Here is a 15771-nt window from a genome sequence, read left to right as displayed (position 1 = left end):
TTTCTGAAATTATACACTTTTTTCCATATAAATGGAAGAATTTAGAACTTTGGGCAAAAGGAGAACTATAGAAATTAAAATCTCCTCTAGGGTACTCTGACCTAGTTGTGGAGAATTGTGGAGACCGGCCTGTTGTCATATAGAGCAGAGCTGATGTAACGACTCAGACGACTTGCTAAACTTGCCTTGGGGGGAGGGACACACACACACACAAGGTGTTTAAGCTTTCATAACATATTTACTAAAGTTTTCCAGAAAATATAGAATGGTACAGATCATAGCATGAAGAATCCCAAAGAACTGCACTGAGTTTTCACAACGCTAGCTAGACCAAGCTTCTACCCAAATAATGCTCCAAATTTAATCCATCCTCACAAGCTATCCACTGATTCCTTTTGTGATGTCATGTCAAATTCCAACCACTTGTTACCAAATGATCTTAATTTTTATAAATTCCCATTTATTTGGAAATAAGAGCTTGAATTATTTTTTAAGCAATTTTATCTAATGATATGCTGGTGTCCAAATAGAAACATTAAGAATGAAACAGAATTAGGCAAAAACACCAGTACCTTTTCAAAAAGTTACAGTAGTTAACAAGAGATTTCTTTTTTTCCTTTCAGGATATGTTTAAGATTTGGGGGAAGGAATGGAAATAACAGGATATCAAAGTTTATTATGAATGCCCTAAGGAAGAATTGGATTCTATGCTTTTAGGAATAGTAGATATGAATGATCTATCATTAGCTTGTCAAGAATACAGTAGTTACTTTCAAACAGCCTAAGTAAAATCTATTCTCACCACTCTGTACAATCTATGCTATTAATATTTTACACCACCAGTGAAGACAGAATTGATTTTTAACTCTACCACCATCCAAATGATTGAAGTTTGAATTTTAACACATTACTACTACTTGAATTTCAATAAGCCTCATTGTTCTTTAATAATTGAATACTCATAACCAGGCAGTAGGTAAAATAAAACATTAAATATGGAATTCTTGATTTCTGGGGATTGGCCGAATACTTCCTTAAAAGTGTTTTATATATTAGCCAGTGTGTGTCTCAGAAAGGTGACCGTAAACGGAAGAATGAAGTCTGGTAGTGTGCAGTTAGGGTTTTTGTATCACAGCTTGGAAGACGCCGCCTGCCCTTGCGCTCGAAGTTCCTACTTGAGTTAATGAAGAACATTATCTTCTGCTGGGGCACAGTGTCCTGTGTTTGTGGAAATAAATTAAAATGATTACGTACTCAAATGAGGGCTAATTAAATACAGAGCCGTCCTCCTAAGTTAAAAACAAACACTTTCTTGAGCACATTAGGTTCTGAAAATCAGATATTTTTTGTAAGCCTAACTCATTAGGCTTACCTTGCATATATAAATTTGGCTTATTTCTGAAAGTACCACTAAATCTGACAGCATGCAAAGTAATCATGCAGTAAGGTGTTTAAATAGCTTTTCAACATTAGTAACACAAAAAGAATTTTAAAAATGAGAAAACAAATGAAGTACTCAGTGAAACATTTAAGGTACTTGTAAATTTATCTGCTTATTTGGGTTACTTTGATTACCATAAAAGTAGAGAAAGCAGTATGGTTATTTCATTTTTTTCTCCAAATAAATATAAATCAAACAAATGTCCTTATAGAATTTCATGATAAATTTGCTTATAGTGTTCAGTTTGTGACTTTCGATAATGCTGTATGACTCGATAGTCTTTTCTTTAGGTAGAAATGGTCCTAAAAGTCCTATTTTTTTTATATGTTTTAATTTTCAAAATAGCAATGTGTTTATTTCCTTTTCCTGTTACATGCTGTCATTACGATAAACAAAAATACCTGTATACCTCAGTAGAAAGGAGTGGGTTATTGATAAGATGTTTTAACAGTAATGACCCCCAAAAACATTATGCCAAGTGAAAAAGAAAACAGCCAGATACGAAAGACCACATATCCACTTATATGAATTTCTAGAAAAGAAATCTGTAGAGACAATTAATTAATAGTTGCCTAGCAGTGTAAGTGGGGATTGATTGCGAAGAAGCAGGAGGGCTTTTTGAGTGATTTTGGTTGAATAACCGTATGTTTATTAAAATCATTAAGTGTACCCTTAAAATGGGTTAGATTTTATGTTACGTTAGTAGCACTGAAGGTGAGAATGGGAAGTAGGGCAAACTGCTAGAATCTCTGTATTTTTAGAGATCAAGAGAAAAGAAAGAAGAATCCTAAGATCGATTTTGGTAGAGGAAAAAACAATACAGTTCTTTTGCCAGAGGAAAGAAACATCGCATCACCAAGGAAGTGGATTGCCACCCGCTCCGAATTCCACGCGCCCCGTGACCCCTCAAATAGATGGGTTTGCTTTTTATCAGACCGTGAACAAGGTGTCCTCGCCTGCGCCCCTAGAAGCTTTCATCCACATGAATACATGTGAGCACACCCCTGTCTTTAAAATTTTTATTAAAATTCACATAACAAAATCCCCCATTTTAATAATTTAGCAGCTTTACTGTATTCAGGATATACAACCATCTTCAGTATCTAATTTCAGAATATTTCCATCACCTCACGAAGAAACTTTATATCTTGTAATTTTCTACCCCCATACCCTGGCTATCACTAATTATTTTCTGTCTCTGGGCTTGCTTATTCTGGACATTTCATGTGAATAGAAGTATGAAATGTGACCTTTTGTTTCTGGCTTCTTCCACTTAGTATAGTGTTTTCAAGGTCTCTTTTTTTTTTTTTAACCTTGCAATCTGTTGTGGGCATCATTACATACGCTGAAATTTACTTCATTCTTTTTAGTAGTTGGATCTCATTTTATTAAACGACCAGGATTTATTTTTACTTCGGCAGACCCCTTTTGTCAGACAATTGGGATCTTTTTACCTTCTTTAAAAAGTAGGGGCACCTGGGTGGCTCAGTCGGTTAAGTGTCCAACTTAGCTCAGGTCATGATCTCAGGGTTCGTGGGTTCAAGCCCTATGTCGGGTTCTGTGTTGACAACTAAGAGCCTGGAGCCTGCTTCAGATTCCCCCGGCCCCACCACCACCACCTCATTCATGCTCTGTCTCTGTTTCTCAAAAATAAAGAGAAGTTTAAAATAATTCTTTTTAAGAATAACTAGTGCTGCATTGGTATTGGCATCTTTCATGATTGCAGTCCCACGTTTGCTTTTTATGGTGCTCAGGCTAATAATTATTTAAACTCAAATATAAGTTCTGAAATGTCAATAATTTTATTCCCTAATAGTTCTGTTTCGTGTGCATGCAGTTTTCTTTGATACGTTGAAACATGCAAGTCCCATGTCGGTGTGTATAAGCGTTGCTCTGTGGCTCCCTGGCGTCTCAGCATGTTCATACTACTCAAGCAGTGTCATTTTTAAGTCACTGTTTTGACATAGCCTTTTTAAGAAGTTCTGAAATGTGCCCATTTTTAATTTCTCTTTGAGTGGATCTGTGTGCTTATATGATTTAGTCATTTCAGGACATCTCCAGCATTTACTTTAATTGTATCACTAGTCATCGTTAGAATAAGAAATATATAGTATGATCTGACAGTGGCTTTGCGCACATTAGGCCTTGTTACCCAATTTGTTCCTTTGTCAATTCCCAAGAGTTATATTGTATCATGGTAGCAGTTAAAAAGACTAAAACCAACATCTCTACTTCAGACATCTGCAGAAATCATTTTTATATAAATTTTATTGAGCACTGGGAGTTGAATTTCCTAATAAAATGATTTAAAATGCTTTTTTTTCTTTTTGCTTTTTTTTTTTGTTTGCATGGGTTTGTTTGTTTAGAGGACATTTGTTTAGCATTCTATTAACATGGCCTTTTTTTTAATGCACTTTAAAAAAAATACACTGTTTCTAAACTGTTTCTATGTGGTACATTTTCATCACTACATAAGCAATCCTGTTAAAAGACTCTTCTGTCTGTCACAGAAGATTATTCTGACTGGTCTAGGTCACCATCTTCCTGGGATAACATGGTTTTGGTTTTTCTATAAAAGATTGAATCATTTCTCTGGTTTAATAAAAGATTAAACTGCATCTGCAATGAGGTGAATGTTGTTTAAACATGGTTGTCCTTGATCGTCTACTTTGAGCCAGAGTTAGAATCTAATATCTGACATGAGAGTCATACTGATTTTCTGTTCTTACTCATATCACAAAAATAAGAGAGAATCATTTATGAACCAACCATGGAACCTCTGTCTTCACCAGCAGCCAGCCAGAGGCAGAAGGGGGAGCTGAGCTGAGACTGAAAATCAAGCCTGAATCGAGGGTATAGTGGAGGATCTGGGACCTTAAGAGTCAACGGGAAGAGAGTGGAGAGATGTGCTAACGTGTACGAGGAGACTTGTTTTAATACTTATGTTATGTCACAGGAACACTAATAACAAAATTTTCAGTGTATCCAAACACAGCCTATTTTCATTATTGGTGTAAAAGCAGTACATCCTAAAAATAAAGTAAGTTGAATAGCAGCAAGGTGTGTTAATTCTTTAAATCACTTTTATCGAGAAAGTCCACTGTAAAGCAGCTCTGAAACATCTAAACACAATTCTTGCTGATACAATCATGTTTGCAAAAACTCTCAAGAATAAATCCATGTCAGCGCTAGAGTTGGGAAATTTTTCTTACTAATTTAAACTGTCCATGCTGCTATCAGAGCTCCGGTCTTCTTGCTCTTTTCTTAATCGGAGACAGATGGGATCAGGCTACCTTCCTCTAAGACTGGAGCGGGGAACCTGTTTCCTGGCCAAGATCTGGAAGAGAGTATCCATTCACTACCACCCTAATGCTCTCATATCATCCGCCCCTGCCTCCCCTGCGAGGCTGAGGGTGCTGGCTGCTGGTACCCTCCGCACATAACTTTCTCCACATCGGCAATTATAATATTCTGATTCAGATCAGAGCTGATGAATTGAAATAAAGAGCGATAAAAAGTAGGCAGTTTATCAACATGTTTAACAGAAACAGTAGATTTACTGCCGAGGGTTTGGCTTCTATCCTGCTTCTGTGTCTGTCGTTTAGATGTTTGTGTTTTCCAAAATTTACCCTGATAGTAGTAATGACATGCATTTGTAGTGTTTGTTATGCATATCAAAGTTTTATGTTGCCTATTAGTTCTTTAACAGAAAAGTTCTATTGATTCTCCACATGAAGGGGAACCTAGACTGGATATCTCTGCAGCATTACAGGGAGGGATGAGGCCCTTCCTTGCCCTCCCCACCCCCCCTTGCTCAAAGAGCTTTTCCCACTGAATGCAGCCCCAAACCTTTAAGTGCCTGCTGTGAACCAAGTCCTGCTCCCGGCTTCCCCCTTCCAAGCTGAGCATTCTCTGCTTTTCATGCTCTCACTCACAACTTACTTTCTTTTTCTGATTGCCCTTGGACTCTTCTCTAAATCCCGTCCAAATTCTTCACGTGTCTTTAATTGTGCAGCCCAGATCAGGACATGAATATTTCATGCATGTGTATGTAATGGTCACCTCAAATTTACTTCTTTCCGTGTGGCTGAGAATGACATATTTCTTGTGTGCTTTTGAACTGTAAACTAAAAGTGGAAAGAAAATACATCCCTTAGCACTAGCCGTGCTAACAATTGGTGAGACCTTGATTAAGTCATTTTGAGCTTTCGTTTTCTCTCTATAGAATGAAGAAATTGTATGAGATTTTTAAGGCATTTCAATTCTAAAACATATATAATGTGTAATCTATATTATTACATGTTAATACTTATATAGAGAATATATAAATATGCATATAACTTCTGACCTGGTAATAAAATCTTAGTCATATTCAAACAGAATGTATACTGACATGGGAAAGTGTTCCCTATATATGCTTTTTTTTATATATTAGCCATATGAAAGTAGAAGTAGAAGTATATATTGAATGATAGCTTTGTCTTAAAAAATGACATTTTTAAGGGATGCCTAGGTGGCTTAGTAGAGCATGTGACTCTTGATCTCAGGGTCATGAGTTTAAGCCCCATGTTGGGCGTGGAGCCTACTTAAAAAGCAAACAAGGAAAGCAAAAAAGAATAAACCTTATTTAAGGATACATATCTGTGATTTGAGATCTCAACCAAACCAGATTTTTCACCTGGCACATATATTTTATTAAGTGAGGGAATAAATGAGTAAATGGTCTTTTCCAAGGCTCTTACTTTGATTGGAAGAAGTTTTAACTATACCTTAGAAAGAAAACATGACTTTGCCCTATTAAGTCCTAATGTAATTTTAGTTTTTAAATATCTTGTACTTCTAATCTAATTGCAATAAAAAATATTAAATCGGCACATCACCCAAAAGCCAGAGTTTGCTCCTCTACTATTAGAATAGTCCCGCCCCCCGGCTTTTCTTTTGGTCCATCAATGCCTTCTCTTTCTTAAAAAAAACAACTTAATTTACTCTGAGGTACCAAGGATTTTTTTTCTGTTAGGATTTTTATTCTGTAGGATAACATGGTTCCTCTAGAAAACTCCCATAGCCGTTTCTTTAGTTCAGTAACTAAAATGTCTTGGACCAAATAGAAACCATGCTATTCCTGAGGCAGCAATGATGTCCATTTCAGCAACATGGTTTTCAGCAGAAAAAATCAGCATGGTTCTCAAAAGGCAAAGCCAGTAGAGGAACAGGAGGAGTTGTTTGGGCTCCTTATTGATAAAATGGATTCTTAGAATATGTAACATGTAAGAAGATAAAAAGTATACTAGAATGAGTACCCATGTACCCCGCCTCTAGGCTGAAGTGTAAATATGTTAAGTACAGTTGAAATGCCCTTTGTATATTTTAATTGCAACCCATGTCTTCCCAACAGAGTTACTAATATTCTGAATTTCAGGCTTGTGGTTCAGCTTTCCTTTACATTTTTAGTATGTATACGTTCTATCCTTAAACAATGTAGGATTATTGAGCAGCATTTTGACTTTTATGTAAATGACATCCCACTTGGCTTTTCTTTTGTAACTGATTTTTTTCACCCATAAGTTTGTGAGATTCAGCTATGTGCATACCTCATGAAATCTCTGTTACTAGTATGTAGTAGTTCATTAATATATTGCAATGCGCTGGTCCGTTTCCTGCTTTGAACATTAAGTTTGTCTCCAGTTGCTTGCTTTCACAAATTGGTGTATAAATAGGCCTGTGTACGTCTTGTGCACATCTGTGCAAGGTTTTTCCTAGTGATTTCTGTCGGGCTCAGGCGCTAGATCTCTGCCTTCATGGCTTGTGTCTGTCTTGTCCCAAGCCATAAAAGCAGCTTCAATATTTTCTTGTAGGGATTTTAAAGTTTTGCTTTTCACATTCAATTTTTGTACCACCTGGCACATGAAGGAAGGATCCAATTTTGCTTTTCCCCATATGTGACACGAGTTGTTTCGTAACCGTTGATCTGTCTGGGAAAGGGACAGTTAAGCCAACCATAAGGCACTTTCTAGGTTAGCCCTAAAAAAGAATGGAAGGAAAAAAGGAATCCTTTTTTTCCCCCTTTTAAGACAAGAATCTTTCTTTAAAATGTGTCTACCTTTTCTCCACTCTTCTCCCCACAGGCACCTGGAATTGGTTTCATCTGTATGAGACACACGCCTTAGAGGAAGCCATGCCTGGGGTAGTATTACTTCCTGTCTCCTAAAGCAGAAGTCAGTGGACTCATTCTGTAAAAGTCCAGACAATAGGTATTTTAGGCTCTGTGAGCCAAGAGGCAAATTCAAGGATAATAGGTATACATATATTACATATGTATATGGTATATGTAATGCTATATAAACAAAAAGGAAAACAAATTTCCACAATATTTTCATTGACAAGATCAAAAATGTAATAATAATTGAGCACAGTTTTTGATAACGCAGGTCTACTAGTATGTAGAATGGAATCCTTCCCAATTATCTCATGGAATTTATTCCTGCTAACAGCCCTAATGAGGTAGATATTCTTACCTACAGATCATTCACAAGGAAAATGAGGTTCACATAATGTTACCCTGATGGCAAATGTTGGAGCCATTTTTGCTTGGGGGAATTACTGTTAAGTTTTATTTTAAAGATGAAGAAGTGATAGTGCACGGGGTTAAATAGTTTGGGAAAGATTGCTGTAGGGCTATTTGTGTGTGTAATTTCAAAGCCATGTTATTTCCCTTCTACTCTGCTACTTTAAGATTTCCAGTAACCTCAGGAACAATGGCTACAATTAACAAATCATGTCCCAAGTTAGGGGACCATTTTAATTTAAATGTTCGAACACAGAAATCATCAGCTGTCTATACTTGTTTTCTTTTTAATGATAAACATTGTAAATGAACATAACAAAAAAAATCATAAAATACTAAAAGGTATTCTGTGAAAGATAAAAAGTGAAATTTATTCTTTTTTCTTATGCTGTTCCATTTGTTCTCTCCTTATTTCTCTTGTATCTTTCTTTATTTTTCTCTCCTTTTGTCTCCCTCCTTTTTGTGTGTATTATAAGAGCTGTTCCAAATAGAAAAAAGCAGTGCATGCCCAAGAGTAGAATTTAGATTCCAGAGAAATAAAGATGCTATGGTTGACCAAATAAAGCGAGAATCTCAAAACTGATATACATTGTTTTAATGGGTGAATTGGTTTTAGTTTTCTGGCACCAAATCAGTGTTTAACAAGTGTTTGGCTAATATGTGGCAGACCCTGAGAGATTACAAATGAAATTGCCTACCTCTGCCTTCTAGAAGCTCACAAGCTAGGGAGATTCTTATTTATTTATTTATTTATTTATTTATGTATGTATTTATTTATTTATTTATTTTTAATGTTTACTTATTTTTGAGAGAGAGAGAGAGAGAGAGAGAGAGAACATGAGCGAGGGAGAGGAAGAGAGAGAGAGAGAGAGAGAGAGAGAGAGAGAGAGAATCCAAAACAGGCTCCAGGACCTGCGCTGTCAGCACAGAGCCCAATGCAGGGCTCAAACTCATGAACTGTGAGACCGTGGCCTGAGCAGAAGTTGGAAGCTTAACCAACTGAGCCACCCGGGAGCCCCACTAGGGAGATTCTAACAAAGCAAACTTGGGAGCAAAGAGAAAGCCTAAGTAACTTCATCCAAGGCGGAGACTGTGTCCTCATAGTTCTGGCACCCTTTATTAAGACAGATGCAAATTAATCAGTGATATCAATTCCCATTTCAGTGATGCATTTGATAGACAATAAGTCTAATTAACTGTAACTTCAAGATAAAAAAATTTGACAAAAGCATAATCATTATTTGCACACTTGGCTTCAAGTATGCATTTAAAAATAATGTTGCGGCATGAAATCAGTCACTAGAAAGTACTTGTCACATACCATGTGCCACACCCCCTGCCAGATATGTCACATCTATATCTCATTTATGGATCACAACAATCCAGTGATGTGGGCGTTATTATTGTCACTGCTTCAGATTATTGAAAAGATTCAAAGTATTTGCCCATTTGCTACACAGCTCAAAATGAGGGTAGCCATGATTTGACTCAGAGAGTAGTTATAAAAGGTTGAAAAGATGGTGACTTTTGAGAAGGAATCATGCTGCCTTATAATTTATTTTCAGTCCTAAGGGAAAACTAGAAAAAAAATATACATGACATTGAACTGATAGATAAATTAAAATTTTCCATCTCTCAAAGGGCTTTCTTTTTCTTTCTTTCTTTTTTTTTTTTTTTTGGCAACAAATCAGAAGTTGATATATCTCTCTGAGGTTTGGATTAGGCAATTTTGGTTCAGTTCTGGAATTAACTTGAGATGTGTACCTCTAGTTCTAAATTCTAGATTAAAGGAGATCCTAAAGCTCTACCAGCTGTTATTTACTTTGTTTAGCAGGCTCCTAGAGGAATCCTGTGGGGCACTGCAGTTACCTTGTATGTGCATTTATGTGTATGTTTGTATTTGTTCCCTCACATGGAAGGGCCAAGCAGAAGTGGATTGTGTTTGGGAGAAAGGCAAGGGAAGGGAAGAGAAGGGAAGGGAAGGGAGGGGAGGGGAGGGAAGAAGGAAAGAAAAGGAAAAAAAGAAAAGAAAAAAGAATAAAAACTAGATTCTACCTCTGGCTCTGCCCCTAACCCATCATATAGCTTTCAGTAAAGTTTAAGTCTTATACTCTTTGTAAAACAAGGATAAGAGTGATATTTCTGCCCACTTCACTGAACACAGCATCAAAAAAAAAAAAAAAAAAAAGACCCTTATGTAAAACGGCTTTACAAAACCCAAGGAGCTACTCACATTCAGGGCCCTATTTTTAAAATAGCAAACCTGGTTATATGTTCATGCACTAGCTGTGTTAACCTGTGGTTGGGGGAAAGCCAGAGAGCCCAAGACAAAGAGCAGGCTACTTCGACTCTGTTTGAAAGTCCCCCTCAAACTCCACATTTAAAGTTTGTACTTGTTAGGAGAAAACACAGTGGTTAAGAAGAACTGAGGCTTTCCAATCTGACCGGTTAGTGCTCAGAAGCGAGCTTCCCGACTAGAATCTTGTGGATGTGTCCTCTCTCAGCCTCCGTTTTGTCATCTGCAGGGTTAACTACAGCGTCTGCATGCGAAGCTCTGCATTAATGGAGCAAAGGACTGCTTAGGACTCAACTTGGTGCCTTGTAAAGTGAAAGCTGGCCCGCGTAGTAAGTAGCATGTGTCATCGTGGACAGTAGTGGTCTCAGCAACAGTAGTGCCCTGGCATCATGAGGAGACCTGGACAATTTTTTTCTTTCAATTACGAATGTCATTACTTGAGACCTAAGTTGCATGTATTGTGCCTAAACACTGGACCAGTGGTCTTACACATAGTTTTCATTTGTTTCTGCTGACTGAGGGACATTACTTTTAAGAAAAAAGGACAGTTATCTCTAATATAAATTTTTCCCATTTTGTGCCAGATGTATACTTTCTTTTGATTCCTTATAATTCAGTTTTGTCTGGACCTGGAGGCATCCATGCCCTTTAAATGATAGGAATCTTGATCATGGCTTTCAACTTGTGGAACTGACTCATGAAGATACATCTGTTTGCACCTCACTGCAGAGACTTTTTTTTTAATGCATTCAGTATATGCATGTTGGTTAACATTTCCTTAGTGATATTTATCCAATTTGTCTCAAAGCAAGTGCCCGATTACTCAACCTCATATGCACATCTGCAAATAGATTTGATGAGATCCACTATTGAAATTTTCTTTGTTTCATGGAGGTTAATAGAGTTGAAAACGAACAGGAATGGTTGAACGTCCTAAAGCATAATCTGAAGGCATGTCAGCAAGCCTATATTTATTATAATAGTACTTGGGCAATATCTCATTTCCACTTAGCTTCAGAGCTATAAATAGTTCTAATTTGTTTTCTTTGTACACTTACTGGATTAATTACCATAAAACAAACCAAGTGATATTATTGTAGCAGTTGGCTAAGCTTGACATAAACATGATAATTAAAATGATTGCTTTTTAATTTATCCCCTTTTCAGTAGTTTAATGAGCTGAATCTACAGTGTTACAAGACTTAAAGAATTTGATTTGAGAATCACTGGTCTCTTCTGTCAATGTGTTCTCATTGTTAACAGTGGATCTCAGTGCTGTTCAATATTGTTGGGAGTTTCCTTCAGAAAGGAAGCACCTGGGTCCTGCTTCCATGAGCCATCTGCTCACAAAAAAGTATATTGTTTCCATCAAACTTACATCACCATGCAATAATCACGTGTTTCCATTTACCTATCCAAATCAGTGCTGGTCCCACACATACTTGTGGGGGCACGCGCGCACACACACACACACACACACACACACACACACACACACACACCCTTGAAAAAGGATGAAAAGGAGAGACTGATTTCTCTCCCATCAGTACAACTCACTTATGTTTATTTCAACATGTCCTCCAACAAGCTACTTGACGCCTCGGCATTCCCCAAGGCAATGATTGTGCTCGCTTGCTCACCTGTTCTGTCCCTTGTTCCTGGATGTGCAATGACATCTAGAAAGGTACTGTTTTTGTTAATGTAAAAAAAGGAAGGCCATTGGAAAGCAAGGAGGTGAAAAATGGTAACTGCCAAAGGTCTAGTCCTTTCATCCTAAAAATGTTGTCTGAGCCACTCTTGGTCCTCCCATGATGTCCCTTCATGGTTTGCCAGTTAATTGTTCCCAGTGCTCAAGGGTCACTGGTCTGGGCAGGATCCTTTGGTTTCCCCTCCCACTGATTCCCAGCAAAGCTGTTATAAATGCACTGTACTTCCTTTTTGATTTTCCCTTCGTGGCTAGGTTGCTTTGTGAGAATTTGACACACAGGTTTAAACAACCTCTTTATAAAGTGGAGACACAGCAAAAATAGAAGGGAAAAAGTGTGCTCAGATGGGCTGGAATGAAAGCAAACTTCAGCTGCAAACTTTTTAATTGAAGTATCTGGATTTTTGTTGCTTTTAAGAATTTTAAAACAGCACAACTGAAGGATGGAGATATTTTATTCCCTCTGTGTATCTCCGAAGGATTTTCTACTTTATATCTGACATTTGAACGACTCTCTCTATAGTCTGCATTTAAAATGTCAAGTAATTTCACCTGGACTTTAGTAGCGATGGATCCACCTGGCAATTGGAGATGCTTATCTTCTGCAAGTTTCTCCAATGTTCCCCACACTTTTTGGAATAGTGAATGTTCCTCAGAACTCAATTCTGGGCTCTCAGCCTCTGTCTTTATATCCTGCTCTCCGAAGCAGTTTATTTGCTCTTACATATTGAACTCTTCCTTCCATGTCAGATATCCAAAACTGTATCCCAAACATGAACCCCTCACGTATGCTCACATCCCTATCATTAACAGCCTACTGGGCATTTCTTTAAGATGTCTCTTTGTCAATCCATTAGAACCTAACATGAGCACAATGAATGAAACCCAGCTTGCCGCTTCCTCTTTCCTTGGCTCTGGCAGGCTGCCTTTCCACAATCTACAATTCCCCCTCCCTGTTCATCTCCATCTCTATCTTTCTCTCCTGGCCATTCCAATAATGAGCAAGCTGCAGAGTCTCCTTCATTTGATGTCCTCTCTCCCAGCTTCTTGCATCCACATATGAGATAAGTCTTCTGTATTTTTTCCTGTCTCTCTCATGCCTCCTTCCTCTACTTACATGAGTGATCATGCAGGTTTACATAAACATGCATTCAACCAAAGCGTATTTATCTACAGGCACTGTAATAGGCACATGGAAGATTCAACATTGGCAAAGAAATTGCAAAGGCAATGATCCTAGCAGCTGCCCTGAATTAGTGTATAATACATTCCTAACTGGTATCTTGTGAGCCAATATTTCTCCATCTCCAATCTACCGGGCTACAGAATAACTCTTCTAAATACAACTTTGATAATATTTTTGTAAATATCATGTATTTAATTATCACTCCATTATATGTATTATGATCTAAAAACCTTAATTTTTTAAAATTTATTTTTAGAGAGAGAGAGAAAGCAGGGAAGAAAGGCAAAGAAAAAGAGAGAGAGAGAGAGAGAGAGAAAGAATCCCAGTCTCCATGCTCAGTGTGGAGCCCAACGTGGGGCTCAATCCCATGACCCTGGGATCATGAATTGAAATGAAATCAAGAGTTGGACTCCCAACTGACTGAGCCACCCAGGTGCCCCTTGATCCAAAACCTTTAGAAGTCTTCATGTAGAACATGTTAGGTCACATAGCTGCATTTTGAATCATGGCTGTGTGTCCAGTAGCAAAATGGAATCCCATGTCACTTTCATCTGCCAACCTCATTTCCTCCAAACACATCAGCAGACCACTTCCCTCGGGGAGAGTGCACAGGAGCTTACAGTCTCACAATGTCAGAAATAAGAATATTGGAGTATCCAAACCAGTGAGGCCCATGGATTAACTAACTTCCCAGCTGAACAAGTTCAGCACCACTTAGCGCCAAAGCCACTGTCTATGCCTGTGTCATTTGTTTATCTGAAGAATATGTGTGGGAGATTCGCAAATCAGTTAGTGCGGGTTGACCACACCCTGGTTCCAGAACATCAGGGAAAACCTCCCTAGTCCAATGACTTCTATTTTGTTATGTATTATAAGTCAAGCAATGCATAAGTATATGAAATAGAGATTGAAGGACCCTCCCTCCTATGGTCTTCATGCCCACAGATGATCAGGTATAAGGAGAGCATGTTGCACTAACATTCTTACTAGATTTTTTTAGTCTCCTTTGCCATTTCAACACCCTTCCTTTCTCAACAATTTCTATAACAAAAGTAGAAATGAAAAACTAATCTAGTGGACTCATTTTATCCCAAATTTCTGCTCTCAGTGGCACTTCCAAAAGTAGAAGAAAAAGTGGAAGCCAGGGAGAGCACCTGGACCCTTCGGTGACCAGGGTACGTTACAGTTCCAGAAAGACCATGATTATGCTCCTTAAATACACCAACTGGATTCTGTGCACTACTAGCGTGGCTGCTCTTTGACCACTAGGTGGTTCTGTAACCTATCTGTTGCAAACCCCACTTGCTGGCTGAGATGAAGAACAGAAACATTTAGGGTAAGATTCGTGTCTCCACACCCTCTCCATTTGTTTGTCTTAATTTTCACCCACTCCTCTGGGTCTAGATAGAATTTGATCACGGAGTCAATACGCACAATCTCACCAAGGCTGTTGCGTGTTCCCTGCTGGGGAAGAGAAGTGGGCCATTTCCTCCACCAGGCCAGGCTCAGCCTGTGAGGCTGCAAGCTGTTTTCTAACTATGGAGGTGAGAGAGACTCATAAGTACTCTGTCCAGTTGCAGCAGGAATGAATAGCTCATGCTTCACTGATGGCTCCACATCTAATGCATTCATTCATTCATTCCATACACACTCATTGGCGGTACTTTTACATTCAGGTAAACTTGCTGGGTCCAGGAGATAGAATGAGACTCGGATATCTAGTCTCTGAGAGCTTCACAGTCGTATCAAAGCAACAAACAAGTTGCTTGCCAAGCACCCATCCTCCCTTCTCCTGAATCTCAATTTTCTTCTCCCTCTACCCCTCCCTCAGTCCATGAGCACCGGTATCTGACTCTACCTCTGACTTGCTGGGGAGTGTGCAACTCCACCTTGGCCTGAGCATTGCATCCCTGCTTGTGCTGATTGGTTCAGAGATGAGTGTGTGGTCTGATCCAACAAGATTCAACCTGGGGGATTTGGTGGGACTACTGAGAAACAAGCTTTTTCTTCTGTTTTGCTCATCTTGAACTTGGGATTATATAAGCCTGGATCTGTTGGCAGCCATCTTGCCATCACATGAAGCCTGCGACTGAAGCTTGTGGGGAGGAAAGCAGTGTTAAGAGATAGAAATAGAATGGGTTCTGATGATGTCATTTGAGTCCTTGAATCAAAACATGCCTGAAGCTAGGTCTACTCCTGAATCTTCAGTAGATTTCCACTTTGCTTGATCTTATGTAAAGCAGATTTTCTGTCACTTGCATCAGATGTGATTAATACTGTATTATATGAATAGTAATAAATAATTAAAAGATAATAATAATGCAGTGTGAAAGGTATATGATATGACAGAGGGTACTGTAAGTTGTTATTCAGTAAATAGGAGAGATACCTAACCCAGAGGCAGAGATGGCTTTCTTAAGAAATCCATTTATTTTAGAGCTAAATATAGAGCACTGTATTAGTTTACTAGAGCTGCCATAACAAAACACCACAGACTTTGGCTTAAACAACAGAAATTTGTTTTGGTTTTGCTTGTTTATTTTCTTACAGTCTGAAGGCTAGAAGTCTGAGATGAGGG

The sequence above is a fragment of the Suricata suricatta genome, chromosome 6, assembly GCF_006229205.1.
Source record: "Suricata suricatta isolate VVHF042 chromosome 6, meerkat_22Aug2017_6uvM2_HiC, whole genome shotgun sequence".
NCBI classification, from domain to species: Eukaryota; Metazoa; Chordata; class Mammalia; order Carnivora; family Herpestidae; genus Suricata; species Suricata suricatta.
The sequence above is the reverse complement of the archived record's forward strand: the minus strand, read 5'-3'. Positions refer to the sequence as shown.